This window comes from Nomascus leucogenys, chromosome 7b, assembly GCF_006542625.1.
Source record: "Nomascus leucogenys isolate Asia chromosome 7b, Asia_NLE_v1, whole genome shotgun sequence".
Taxonomy (NCBI): domain Eukaryota; kingdom Metazoa; phylum Chordata; class Mammalia; order Primates; family Hylobatidae; genus Nomascus; species Nomascus leucogenys.
In genome coordinates this window covers 45,031,695-45,044,715 of record NC_044387.1, presented here as the reverse complement: position 1 = coordinate 45,044,715, position 13,021 = coordinate 45,031,695, and the positions used below count along the sequence as shown (strand labels likewise).

The 13,021-nt window shown below is 49.9% G+C and overlaps 1 protein-coding gene across 13 annotated transcripts in view; it reads left to right on the top strand.

Annotated features, from left to right (window-relative positions):
- Positions 1 to 13,021, top strand: part of MICAL3 (microtubule associated monooxygenase, calponin and LIM domain containing 3) — a 238,895-nt gene that overhangs the window by 16,575 nt on the left and 209,299 nt on the right. For 5 of the 13 annotated variants that reach the window (XM_030815785.1, XM_030815789.1, XM_030815787.1 and 2 more), the window contains exon 1: positions 7,364 to 7,832. The exons of 3 other annotated variants lie outside the window; for them this stretch is intronic. The gene's annotated coding sequence lies outside the window, so the exon portion shown is untranslated. Of the gene's footprint in view, positions 1 to 7,358; positions 7,833 to 13,021 lie in introns of those variants that run through there. 5 more of the 13 variants (XM_030815790.1, XM_030815788.1, XR_004030947.1 and 2 more) reach the window with 4 other exon arrangements.

The window sequence follows — 13,021 nt, the reverse complement described above, 5'->3', positions numbered from 1 at the left end:
TGTAGAGACAGCCTCTCGCTGTGTCGCCCAGGCTGGAGTATAACGGTGCTTAGCCTCAAACTCCTCAGCTCAAGTGATCCTCCCACCTAGTCCTCCCAAAGTGCTGAGACTACAGGTGGAGCCACCACACCCAATCTTAATTTCCTTCTTCCTGGCAGGGTGAAAACATGCAAATCAGTCTGGAATTAGTTAAAAAGTAAAAGATCGGCCGGGCGCGGTGGCTCATGCTTGTAATCCCAGCACTTTGGGAGGCTGAGGCGGGCGGATCACGAGGTCAGGAGATCGAGACCACGGTGAAACCCCGTCTCTACTAAAAATACAAAAAAAAAAAAATAGCCGGGCGTGGTGGCAGGCGCCTGTAGTCCCAGCTACTCAGAGAGCTGAGGCAGGAGAATGGCGTGAACCCGGGAGGCGGAGCTTGCAGTGAGCCGAGATTGCGCCACTGCACTCCAGCCTGGACAACAGAGCGAGACTCCGTCTCAAAAATAAATAAATAAATAAATAAATAAAGTAAAAGATATATAATTTTCTTAAACCTCACTATGAGATATTAGCCTAGAAATAAACCCCAGAACCTAGAACGATGTCTTCGAGCTCTGGGACATCCCAATCCATGGATCTCCTTAGCTTTTCTACAGAAGATTAAGTTGGTTCCAAACCAGTCCCTTAGTGTAGAAGAGGGGCAAGAACATGGAGCCTTTCATGTCTTCAGTAGGTCCACAGGACTATGAATGCAGCCCAGGAGTCAATTTGTTCTAAACCACTCTGTTCTTCCTTCTTGACTCTCTTATCCAATGGGTAGGATGGGATGGGCTTTTGAGCCAGTCCAGGCATCCTGGGAGCCGTTAGGCCACACATGGCTTGGGATTTCCCTGGAGATTGCTTAAAGCTGAATGCCCTTGGGGTTCATGATAAACTGAACTGGTGGCAGTCACGGGTGTGCTATTTGGAATGTTTGGAAGGGATGGACTGAGCTCCTATTGCACCATGCTTTTTTTTTCTGAGGTGGATTTTCGCTCTTTTTACCCAGGCTGGAGTGCAATGGCATGATCTCTGCTCACTGCAATCTCCGCCTCCTGGGTTCAAGCGATTCTCCTGCCTCAGCCTCCTGCGTAGCTGGGATTACAGGCGGGCTGCCACCATGCCAGGCTAATTTTGTATTTTTAGTGGAAATGGGGTTTCACCATGTTGGCCAGGCTGGTCTCGAACTCCTGACTTCAAGTGATCCACCTGCTTCAGCCTCCCGAAGTGCTGAGATTACAGGCGGGAACCACTGTACCCAGCCCATCATGCTTTTTTTTTTTGCTTGAGATGGAGTCTCACTCTGTCACCCAGGCTGGAGTGCAGTGGCGCGATCTTGGCTCACTGCAAGCTCCGCCTCCCAGGTTCACACCATTCTCCTGACTCAGCCTCCCGAGTAGCTGGGACTACAGGCACCCGCCACCATGCCCGGCTAATTTTTTGTTAGCCAGAATGGTCTCGATCGTCTGACCTTGTGATCCACCCGCCTCGGCCTCCCAAAGTGCTGGGATTACAGGCGTGAGCCACAGCGCCCAGCCCCATCATGCATTTTTTACTTTGCTAGCCAGTGGCAGATAGCTGATCAAAACTGGTTTAAGTCAAAAACAAAAACAAAAACAAAACTGAGCATAGTGGCTCAGGCCTGGAATCCTAACACTTTGGGAGGCTGAAGTGGGAGGATCACTTGAGCCCTGGAGTGCAAGGCTGCAGTGAACTATGATTGTGCCACTGCACTCCAGCCTGGGCAACAGAGCAAGACCCTGACTCTAAAAAAGAAAAAAAAAAATCATGTTTTAAATAATATATAATGGCATAGGAAAATTCCTAGTCTATTAAGTAGAAAAGTAGATTACAAAGCAATTTGATCAAATTTTGTTAAAAAGATAATACAGAAAAAGAAGATATATGACACATGTACACACAAAAATACAAGAAAACACATACATCAAAATGGTAACAACGATATGCTGGTGAAGGTAATGGGTATTTTTATTTTTTGTACTTTTCTCTATTTAAAAAATTCTTTTACAATGAACATGTATTACTTTTGAAATCAGAAAATTGGCTGGGCGTGGTGGCTCACGCCTGTAATCCTAGCACTTTGGGAGGCTGAGGAGGGCAGATCACCTGAGGTCAGGAGTTTAAGACCAGCCTGGTCAACATGGTGAAACCCTTTGTTTACTAAAATACAAAAATTAGCCGGGCATGATGGCCCGTGCCTGTAATCTCAGCTACTCGGGTGGCTGAGACGAGAGAATCGCTTGAACCCAGAAGATGATGGTTGCAGTGAGCCGAGATTGCACCACTGCACTCCAGCCTGGGTGGCTGAGAGAGACTCCATCTCAAAACAAAAAAAGAGATCAGAATTTTTTTTTTTTTTTTTTGTGACAGAGTTTCGCTCTTGTTGTCCAGGCTGGAGTGCAATGGCACTATCACAGCTCACCACAACCTCCACCTCCCAGGTTCAAGCGATTCTCCTGCCTCAGCCTCCCCAGTAGCTGGGATTATAGGCATACGCCACCATGCGTGGCTAATTTTGTATTTTTAGTAGAGACGGGGTTTCTCCATGTTGGTCAGGCTGGTCTTGAACTCCTGACCTCAGGTGATCCACCCTTCTCGACCTCCCAAACTGCTGGGATTAGAGGCATGAGCCACTGTCACCAGCCCAGAAAATATTTTTTAAATTAAAAATAAGACAGCATATTCCACAAATCTTCTACCAGCTCCATTGTGGACTGAATTAGATGATTCTCCCTATTGTTTGCTATGTGTCCAGTTATTTCTGGGCACTCTCCACCTCCCCAGGACACTGCCCATCTCCCCAACCCAGGGCCATTTCTCAACCTACTGCTCCTTCTCCTACTAGGGGGGCGGGCTTCCCAACATGAGCACCTACATTTCGCCGTGGATGGGATCCACTTGCACGCTCTGAGGTGCTCAGGCAGATTCCTTCCTTACGGAAGGGGGTCTGATATTTAATCACCCCGTGCGCTAAGTACACACTTCATGTGCGATCCATCAGGATAACCCCACACAAACTGCCAGTTCTTTGCTTGTAGTGGGTGCCCAATATATGTCTGAATGCATAAAGAACACACTCAGTTAGGCAGAGACATTTTAGAGCTCTCTGGGGATGAGGAAAGAGAGAGCTATGGGAGTGAGAATTAACTTGATTGACTATGTCTGGACCTGGCAAAGAACAACTCAGAAAACTCAGAAGTATTGGCCTCACAATTACCTTGTTCAGGCTGCTTAATCAATATGAAAAGTTTGCTGCTCCCACACAATTTTGTTAGGCTCTCCACCCTGTGAGGATGTCAACAGTTGAAAAAGAAGAAATAACGAGCCAGCCTGTATTTGCAGGGGAGTGTTAACACTGCCGGCGGAGCAGGAGAGTTTGCTAAACAGCCAGTTGAGAACTTTCCCAAACTGGTCGGCAGCACTGCACACAGAAGTCCCTTCTTCGTTGACATGGGGCTAATTCTAGCCACCAGCACTCCAGCGGTACGGGGCAGTTTTGTGGCCTTTTGCTATTGAATTTGCCAGATGTGTCCAAGACACAGTCTCATGGGCAGAATATAAACAACAAACCAGTATAAAAAGTCCACAGTGATTCTCACCCTTCATAGAAGTCTTTGACTTGTTTTCTGGCCCCCTGTAAGCACTCCTTGTACCACACTCCCTAAACCCCGTGGCCTAGGTTTTGCTATTTTGTATTTGTTTCCTCCTTCTCTGGTTGTTACATGTAAAAAGGTTGTGTTCACGCAGGGGGCAGGAATTGCAGTGGAAAGAATGCAGTGTGGAAAGCCAGGCTCAGTTACTTACCAGCCTTGCTACCTTAGCCAAACGGTCATGCTCTCTGAGCTGTAGTTTCCTTCCTCATCTGTGAATAGACTTCTGCCAACTCTCCTCACATGATTGTTTTGAGACTGGAATGATATTATAGGTATAGAAATAAATGTAAACATAATATAAATGTATGAGGCCTGGCGTGGTGGCTCACTCCTGTAATCCCAGCACTTTAGGAGGCCGAGGCAGATGGATACCTGAGGTCAGGAGTTCGAGACCAGCCTGGCCAAGATAGTGAAACCCCCATCTCTACTAAAAATACAAAAATTAGCCAGGCATGGTGGCATGAGCCTGTAATCTCAGCTACTTGGGAGGCTGAGGCATGAGAATCGCTTGAAATCAGGAGACAGAGGTTGCAGTGAGCCAAGACTGCGCCACTGTATTCCAGCCTGGGTGATAGACTGTGACTCTGTCTCAAAATAAAAAAAATAAATAAATAAAAATAAATAAGTAAATGTATGAGACTATCTTTCATCTGGCATGCAGTAGATTCTTAAGAAACTCAAGACAGTGTTGCATTGTGGAGCTATGGCGGGGGCACTAGATGTCAGACGTCTGTGTGCACTCGGGCAGATCAGTTTCACTAAGCTCCTGTGTTTTCCTCAGGAAGGCAAAACGGTACTAATGGGAATAATAATGGGACATCACAGAGTTGATACGGGAGTCAAATGAAAAAATGCAGGCAAAGCACTTCCCAACAGTACCTAGCACATAGCAAGCACTTGATAAATGTAAGCTGTGGTTGCTGCTGCTATGGCCAGCAGGCAGACGGGGAAATATGTCAATAAGAAATGTATGTTGGCCGGGCACAGTGGCTCATGCCTATAATCCCAGCACTTTGGGAGGCCAAGGCGGGTGGATAACCTGAGGTTGGGATTTCGAGACCAGCCTGACCAACATGGAGAAACCCCGTCTCTACTAAAAATACAAAATTAGCTGGGCGTGTTGGCGCAGCCTGTAACCCCAGCTACTCGGGAGGCTGAGGCAAGAGAATCACTTGAACCCAGGAGGCGGAGGTTGCCGTGAGCCGAGATCACGCACTCCAGCCTGGGCAACAAGAGCGAAACTCAGTCTCAAAAGAAAAATTAAAAAAAAATGTATATTGGGGCAGAGAGCATGGACAGTTGGGTTATGGCAAGGCACGGAGTAGAAATGGGAGCTCTGTAAGCTAGCAATTTCTGGCAATCAATCTGGAAGGCTTCATGGAGGGATGCACTTTCCAGAGCTCTTTGGATTATAGCTAGAAGATGAGTTATCTGGAGTTATTAGAAAGGCTATCCCAGGGGCCAGGCGCAGTGGCTCATGCCTGTAATCCCAGCACTTTGGGAGGCCGAGGCGGGCACATCATGAGGTCAGGAGATCGAGACCATCCTGGCCAACATGGTGAAACCCTGTCTCTACTAAAAATACAAACATTAGCCGTGTGTGGTGGTAGGCGTCTGTGGTCCCAGCTGCTTGGGAGGCTGAGGCAGGAGAATCACTTGAACCCGGGAGGTGGAGGTTGCAGTGAGTTGAGATCGCACCACTGCACTCCAGACTTGCAACAGAGTGAGACTCCATCTAAAAAAAAAAAACAAAAAAAAACCAGAAACGGTATCCCAGACTCCCTACATGACTGGAAGCTGGTTGAGTGGCAGTGGGGTGACCAGCTGTTGGGAGGTTGAAAAGTTCTGAAATAAAGAAGATGGAGCTGAAGCTTGGTAGCCAAACTGTAAGCTTAGCAGGCTGGTGTAAAACTCTAAAACAGAGCAGGCCCCAAGGAGTGGTTAGAAAGTCTGAAATTTGGCTTGTAGTGTAGATGAAAGCACAATTGGCCATATGTGGTTGAATGGTTGTCACAGACCGAGTTAGGGACGAGCACTTTCGCAGCTCTAGGGAGGGGTGAGCAGTGGGGTTTGTTGCTGAAGGCAGGAATTGTGGACAGCTCATTGGGTGAATGAATTATTAATCGAAGCTTTGTCTAATTATGAGAAGGAAGGGAGAAGGAAGAGAAAGGGATGCTTCTTGGAGAAGTAGAAATTACGAACTACTTGGAGGTGGAGGGCCCCATACGTAAGAAGAATATTCTTCTCTAAGAGATGAGGGACCCAGAAAGAAGATGGGATTCATCTTTACCAAAGGTGGGGTTGATACTATCACTGAAAGTAGGTGTCAGAAAGTCTATCGACTTTCAACTAAAGTTCTTTTTTTTTTTTGAGACGGAGTCTTGCTCTGTTGCCCAGACTGGAGTGCAGTGGTGCGATCTTGGCTCACTGAAAGCTCCACCTCCCGAGTTCACACCATTCTCCTGCCTCAGCCTCCCGAGTAGCTGGGACTACAGGCGCCCACCACCACGCCCAGCTAATTTTGTTTTTGTATTTTTAGTAAAGACGGGGTTTCACCGTGTTAGCCAGGATGGTCTGGATCTGCTGACCTCGTGATCTGCCTGCCTTGACCTCCCAAAGTGCTGGGATTACAGGCGTGAGCCACCGCGCCCAGCCTAAAGTTCTTTAAGATGGTGGATAATACCCAAAGTTGAAGAATATTTGCAGGTATTGCTATTCCCGTGCAAAGGATGATAGGATCACACACGAAGTGTGTGAAGGCCATCAGACACCAAGTGCAGTCTAGCATCCTCATTGGACCAGATGATGAAACTGAGGCCGAGGGTTGTACTTACCTGCTCAAGGTCGTACAGATATATTTGGTTCAATTCGCTCTATATTTTCGTTTTCTTTTTTTTTAGACAGAGGCTCACTCTGTTGTCCAGGCTGGAGTGCAATGGCACAATCTGGGCTCAGTTCAACCTCCGCCTCCCAGGTTCAAGCGATTATCCTGCCTCAGCCTCCTAAGTAGCTGAGATTACAGACGCGCGCCACCATGCCTGGCTATTTTTTGTATTTGTAGTAGAGATGGGGTTTCACCACGTTGGTCAGGCTGGCCTTGAGCTCCTGACCTTGTGATCTGCTCGCCTAGGCCTCCCTCCCAAAGTGCTGAGATTACAGGCATGCGCCACCGCGCCCGGCCTGTGTTCTATATTTTCTCTTAGTGCCCTCCTCCAAAAATTTGAAATTCCCCCTAACCTCTTTGCTTCCCAACTAGAATGAAAATCCTAGTTTCATTTTGCGGCAACTAAGGACAACAAACAAGTCTCCTTTATTATTATTTTTTCTTTCTTTGGATGGAGTCTCGCTCTGTTGCCCAGGCGGGAGTGCAGTGGCACCATCTCGGCTCACTGCAACCTCCGCCTCCCGGGTTCAAGTGATTCTCCTGCCTCAGCCTTCAGAGTAGCTGGGACTACAGGCCCGTGCAACCATGCCTGGCTAATTTTTGTATTTTCAGTAGAGACAGGGTTTCATAATGTTGGCCTGGCTGGTCTTGAACTCTTGACCTCAAGTGATCCGTAAGCCTCAGTTCCCCATAGTGTCGGGATTACAGGCGTTAGCAACCGCGCCCGGCCAACAAGTCCCCTTTAAATACATCCTCTCTTCTCTCCGCTGGCCGGCTTTGCTATGCCCACCGGGTTTCTCCATTGGCCACTTCATGTGGCTTCTCGCCCCTTCCAAGATTCCCAACCAATCATCTCTTTCCCGTCTCCCGTTGGGCTTTGAGGAATGTACCATATGGACTCTGCGGGGGGACGGAGAGGACGAAGGGCGAGGCGACAGCTTATTTCTTTGCCTTTTGCACATATCTCGTGAGATTCTGGCAAGACTGAGCGTGCAGGTAGCAATGGAGTCCCTGAGGACGGGGGCCGCGTGCCAGTTTTCGAGATGCACTGAGATATCTCGCCCCCGAGGCTGGGGTCCTGTGGTCCGGCCCGAGGGCCACAACCCCCGCCCTTCCATGTGCCCGCCCATCCCCCGGCTGCGCCGCCGCTCCGGCTGCTGCTTACCGCGCCGGACGCTCGGGCTGCGGGACCGGGCTACACTGGCCGGCCACAGCGACGCCGGCGCCGAGGGACACCGCAGCATGAGGCAGAGGTAAGGACGGGGCTTCGGGACTCCGACCCGCGCCAGCCGCCCCCAGGGAGCCGCATCCTGCTCGCGCCCGAGCTCGGGGTCTCGGGCCACGGGCTGGTCCCGGCGGGCGGCTCTGGAGCGGGTGGCCCGGCGAGCGGACGCGCGCCGAGCCTCCCGCCCGGGTAGCGCCGAAGCCGGGACCCGCCGCGGCGCGGGCGCCTCCTTCCGGCTGCGCTTATAGCCCTGCGCCCGGCCGTCGGGCCGCGAGGAAGCCCCCGCCTCACGTTCCGGTGTGGTCACCTCCCGCCGGAGGATGCGCGGCCAGGTGCGCCGGCTGGTCCCGAGTTCCGGGGCAGCAGGCGCGGGGAAGCGTGGGGAGGCTGCCCGCTTCAGGCGGGAGGCGGAGGGAGGGGGCTTAGCCCGGCTCTGGGTGCGGGGTGGGGGTGGGTTCTTTTTGGGGCGGGGGAGGGTTCTTTTTGGGGCGGGAGAGGTCTCTGTCTTTACCGGAGTCTGCAGGCTCCGGGCCGAGGCTCCGCCGGGTCCTGCCTCCGCGGCCTGGCCCTCGGGGCCTCCCCGTCCCGATGCCCCGGCCTGGAGCTGGCGTGCGCCAAGCGTGGGCTCCTGCGACCCTGGCAGGTAGGTGGCCGAGAGGACCCTTGGCGCGCCTTTCCGTTTGTGGGGGCGGTGGGCGCGGCCGGGCGATCACAGCCACCTTCGCCTCTGGTCTCAGTGACGCCCCTTCCCTAGCTGCCTTCCGAGGGGCCCGCGCTTTTGGAGGTCTCCGGGGCACATTGGAAATTCCCAGCTTAGAAACCACCTTGAGGAGCCCTACAGGGAGCCTGGCTTGCCTGGCCTAGCAGAAAGCCAGCCGCAGCGAGACCCTCCGCCGGGCATGCGGCACTGGTGAGCCGCCACCCCACTTGCTCAGTAGTTAGCCGGGACCAAGGGGTCTGGCAGGCCCCTCAGGCAAGGCCTCTGTGTCGCATCCCGTTAAGGGGCGGGGACCAGCCCCATGTCTTGGCCGGTTTTCCTGACTCTGAATGCAGAGAAAGTATGTCCAAGAGTTCAAACCACATTTGTGTTCTTTTAATGGTTTTTAATGCAGATGTTAATTGTGATTTATGTGAAACGGGTTGATGCAGAGGAATGAAGGTCAACTGTGGACAGGTGGACAGCTTTTTTTTTTTCCCCCAAGCTTCTTTTTAGTGGGATGTGCATGGAGAGGATGACATTTGAATATCAGGCCACCAATGTGTATTTGGTCCCATCTGACACTTTGCTCCATAGACAGTTGTTGTACCCCAGGAATGAGGATGAACTAGGTTTTAAGCTGAGAAAGACATCTTCCTACAGTCGCTGCCGCCTGCGGGAAAGCCCCGCGTAATGGTTACCTGGCCGCACACAGGCCAGTTCATTGTGGTTACCTTCTCCCGTGAGCACATCTCTGCAGCCCTCTCAGAGGATGCCGTTCATTCCATATTTGATTGCCAGATGTACTTCTCAGGTCAGAAATCCAGCCCCAGATTGTTCGAGTCCTATAGTGAGTTTTTCTTGTACTCCAGGTTTAGAAGTTTTAAATCTTTTTTATAGTGTATTCAACAGCATGAGTTAATTTCATAATTGTAGGAAAGACATGGTTTGTGTGTTCCTCCTGTAAAGGATGCTTCAGAACTTAGACCTGGTTCCTCAGTCAAGGCTGTTTATTTGTGTTTACAATGCTAACATTTGAAACGTCTTAAACTTGACTGCATATTGTAATTCTTCCGCCCAAACCCCTACCTGGGCTGATCCTGTTCCGTGATGATTATTCCATGGTGTTACTAGGTGTGGAAGAGAAAATGGGCTTTGGAAATAATGTGTGTGAAGAACTTAGCACAGTCTTTCGCACATAGCAGATATTCAGTAAACATGAAAGTAAATCTTTCTTCTCTTCCTTGGGTTTGAGAGACCTGGGGGTGATGATACTGGATGCAGTTTTGGTTGCATGCTCCGTTTTTAAATTAGGGTAATGAGGTCCCCCCCATTCCTCCTCCCACTCAAACTTCCAGTTCTGCAGACATTTCCGTGGTAGATTAAAAATGAAACTCACGTCTTGGACCTAGAAGTAAAAATGAGGAAAAAGTGAGCTCTTCCTTCTGGATCATGTGTTGCACTTTAAAGGAAGGATGGCACTTGCCCTGGAAGAGTGGTACACCATTCAGTACAGAAGAGCAGAGGGTCAAAGTGGACCCTTTCCTGCGTCTGTTGAGTAGTTCTGCAGGTGAGGATTTTGGTTGTCGTTGGTGTCACATGTCCAGGTGGAACCAGATGAATTACCTAATTCCTCCTGGCACTGGCCTCTGAGAAGTGGCCTAGGATGGTCGAAGCCTGACCATTGGCAGAGTGCTAGCTTTGCTGGGCCGTGCCTCTGAACTGGGATCTGCTAGGAGCAGCCATTTGCCTCCTCCAGCTTGTAGCAGGTTCCATGTGAACAGACGAAAAGGCCATCAAACCTAATGTTCTAGAAAAAGTAAGAGCCATCATTGGCGTATTTATGTTCCATAATATTATGGGGCCTGGCATTTTAATAATAATTATGCTCTGGGCCCGGCGCGGTGGCTCACACCTGTAATCCCAGCACTTTGGGAGGCCGGGCGGGCGGATCACGAGGTCAGGAGTTCAAGATCAGCCTGGCCAACGTGGTGAAACCTTGTTTGTACTAAAAATACCAGCTGGGCGTGGTGTGCGCGCCTGTAATCCCAGCTACTGGGGAGGCTGAGGCAGGAGAATTGCTTAACCGGGAATCGGGAGGTGGAGATTGCAGTGAGCCGAGATCACGCCACTGCTCTCCAGCCTGGGCTACAGAGCGAGACTTCATGTCAAAAAAAATAATAATAATAATAATTATTATTATTATTATTATGCTCTGGATTTACTACTTGTTGCTTTTTACTGGAGGAAGTGAAAGCGTTTTCATGACCTGTTATCTCATTGATTCTTACTCGTCTCTGAGGTCGTTAAAGTTTAATAGGGTCTATTATTCCCATTTTATAGGCAAAGAAATGGAGGTGACATGATTTGCTTTAAGTTGCAAGTGAGTTGGTCCCTGAACTGGGATTTGAATTGGGTTTTTCTTCTTTTTTTTTTTGAGATGGAATCTCTTGCTCTGTCACGCCCAGGCTGGAGTGCAATGACGCAATCTTGGCTCATGCACTCTGCCTCCTGGGTTCGAGCGATTCTTCTTCCTCAGCCTCTCAAGTAGCTGGGACTACAGGCACCTGCCACCATGCCCGGCTAATTTTTTGTATTTTTTAGTAGGGACAGGGTTTCACCATGTTGGTCAGGCTGGTCTGGAACTCCTGACCTCAGGTGATTCACCCTCCTTGGCCTTCCAAAGTGCTGAGATTACAGGCATAAGCCACCACACCCGGCCAGATTTTCCTTCTTAAGTTTCACTTCACTGAGACCTTTAGGGGGAAAAAATCCACACATCTTTTTCTTTTTTCTTTTCTTTTCTTTTTTTTGGAAGCGGAAGGACTTAAAGATACCAGATCATTGTGCTTTTCTGATGACTAGATAGTGGATGATAGCTAACATTTATTGAGTGTTTATCTGCAGGAATCTGTGCTAGGTGCTGCATAGACATTACCTCATTTATTCCTCACAACAGCATTCAAGGTAGAACTTATTATCCCCAGTTTTACAGATGACAAGGTTTTGTGAGGTCCTAGGTCAATGGAGTGATAGTGAGTGACAAAGCCTTGACTGAAAGCAGGGCTGGGCTCAATCCGGGGCTTTCTGATTGCAGAATGTGTGCTCCTGCTAACCCGTGTGCTAACGGGCCTTAGGGATGACTAATGGGCAGGCCTGAGAGCCCCGACGCCTGCTGCTGCCACCACCCCAGGTCTGATGGGTGGTGGGGGTTGGACGGAGCTTTATGTTCTATTGCAGTACAGTTTTCACATCCTGGTCTTTTCCTTTGCTAGAAGCATTCGTCTAGCCAGGTGGAGGGTCTTTACTTTAGAAAAAATAATCAGAGCTGAGAAAACATCTGCATTTGCAGAGAATGAAGTATTTGAGACCAGATGGGCCAGGCGCAGTTGCTCACGCCTGTAATCCCAGCACTTTGGGAGGTTGAGGTGGGCAGATTGCTTGAGCCCAGTAGTTTGAGAGCAGCCTGGGCAACATAGCTAAACCCCATCTCTACAAAAAGTACAAAAATTAGGTGGGCATGGTGGTGTGCACCTGTGGTCCCAGCTACTCTGGAAGCTGAGGTGGGAGGATTGCCTGAGCTCAGTAGGCTGAGGTTGCAGTGAGCCAAGATCACACCACTGCACACCAGCCTGGGTGATAGAGCAAGACCTTGTCTCAAAAAAAAAAAAAAAAAAAGACTAGATGGGGAGATTAGGGGATTAGGGACAGAGAGAATCAAAGAGAATCAAAGTGGTTTGTGGACAGAGGAAATTAGTGATACTCTGACCCAGAGGCCATCTTTAGTGTCCAGGCCATTTTGCTTAAGCTGCTGGTGAAATTGTGAAACTGGAGGCATGGCACTTGGGCTAAAATCTGTGCAGTAAATAAGGCTCTCAGTTTCTACTTTAGGTGGCAAAATTGAAAATCTGATTCCTTTTTGGTCTTTAGCTTCCAGTGTACTTTAATGCAGTACATTGTGGGCGTGGTGGGAATGTGGTTCAGAAACTTACCTAAACTCTGTGGGCTTACCCCTCTCTCCAGCCACGTACTCTGTCATCTTTGGTTCCAGTCTTCAGAATTCAGCTCTGATCCCCTGGGTGATGGGTGGTGTCAGACACTCAGGTGCTTGGGTTGCCCGGGTGGAGAGAACAGCATCCTGCCCCCATGGGCTTCAGTTGTACGCGACTTGCTGTTTTCTTGGAGGTGGGCTTTAGTCACCTCTAGCTATAAAGACACGAAAAAACTGGGAGGAATGACCAGGAAACTGTCACCCCAAGCCTTGCAGTTGATTTTTTTTTTCTAAGACGGAGTCTCGCTCTGTGGCCCAGGCTGGAGTGCAGTGGCGTGACCTCAGCTCACTGCAAGCTCTGCCTCCCGGGTTCACGCCATTCTCCTGCCTCAGCCTCCTGAGTAGCTGGGACTACAGGCGCCCGGCACCGCGCCCGGCACCACGCCCGGCTAATTTTCTGTATTTTTTTTAAGTAGAGACGGGGTTTCATTGTGTTAGCCAGGATGGTCTCGATCTCCTGACCTTGTGA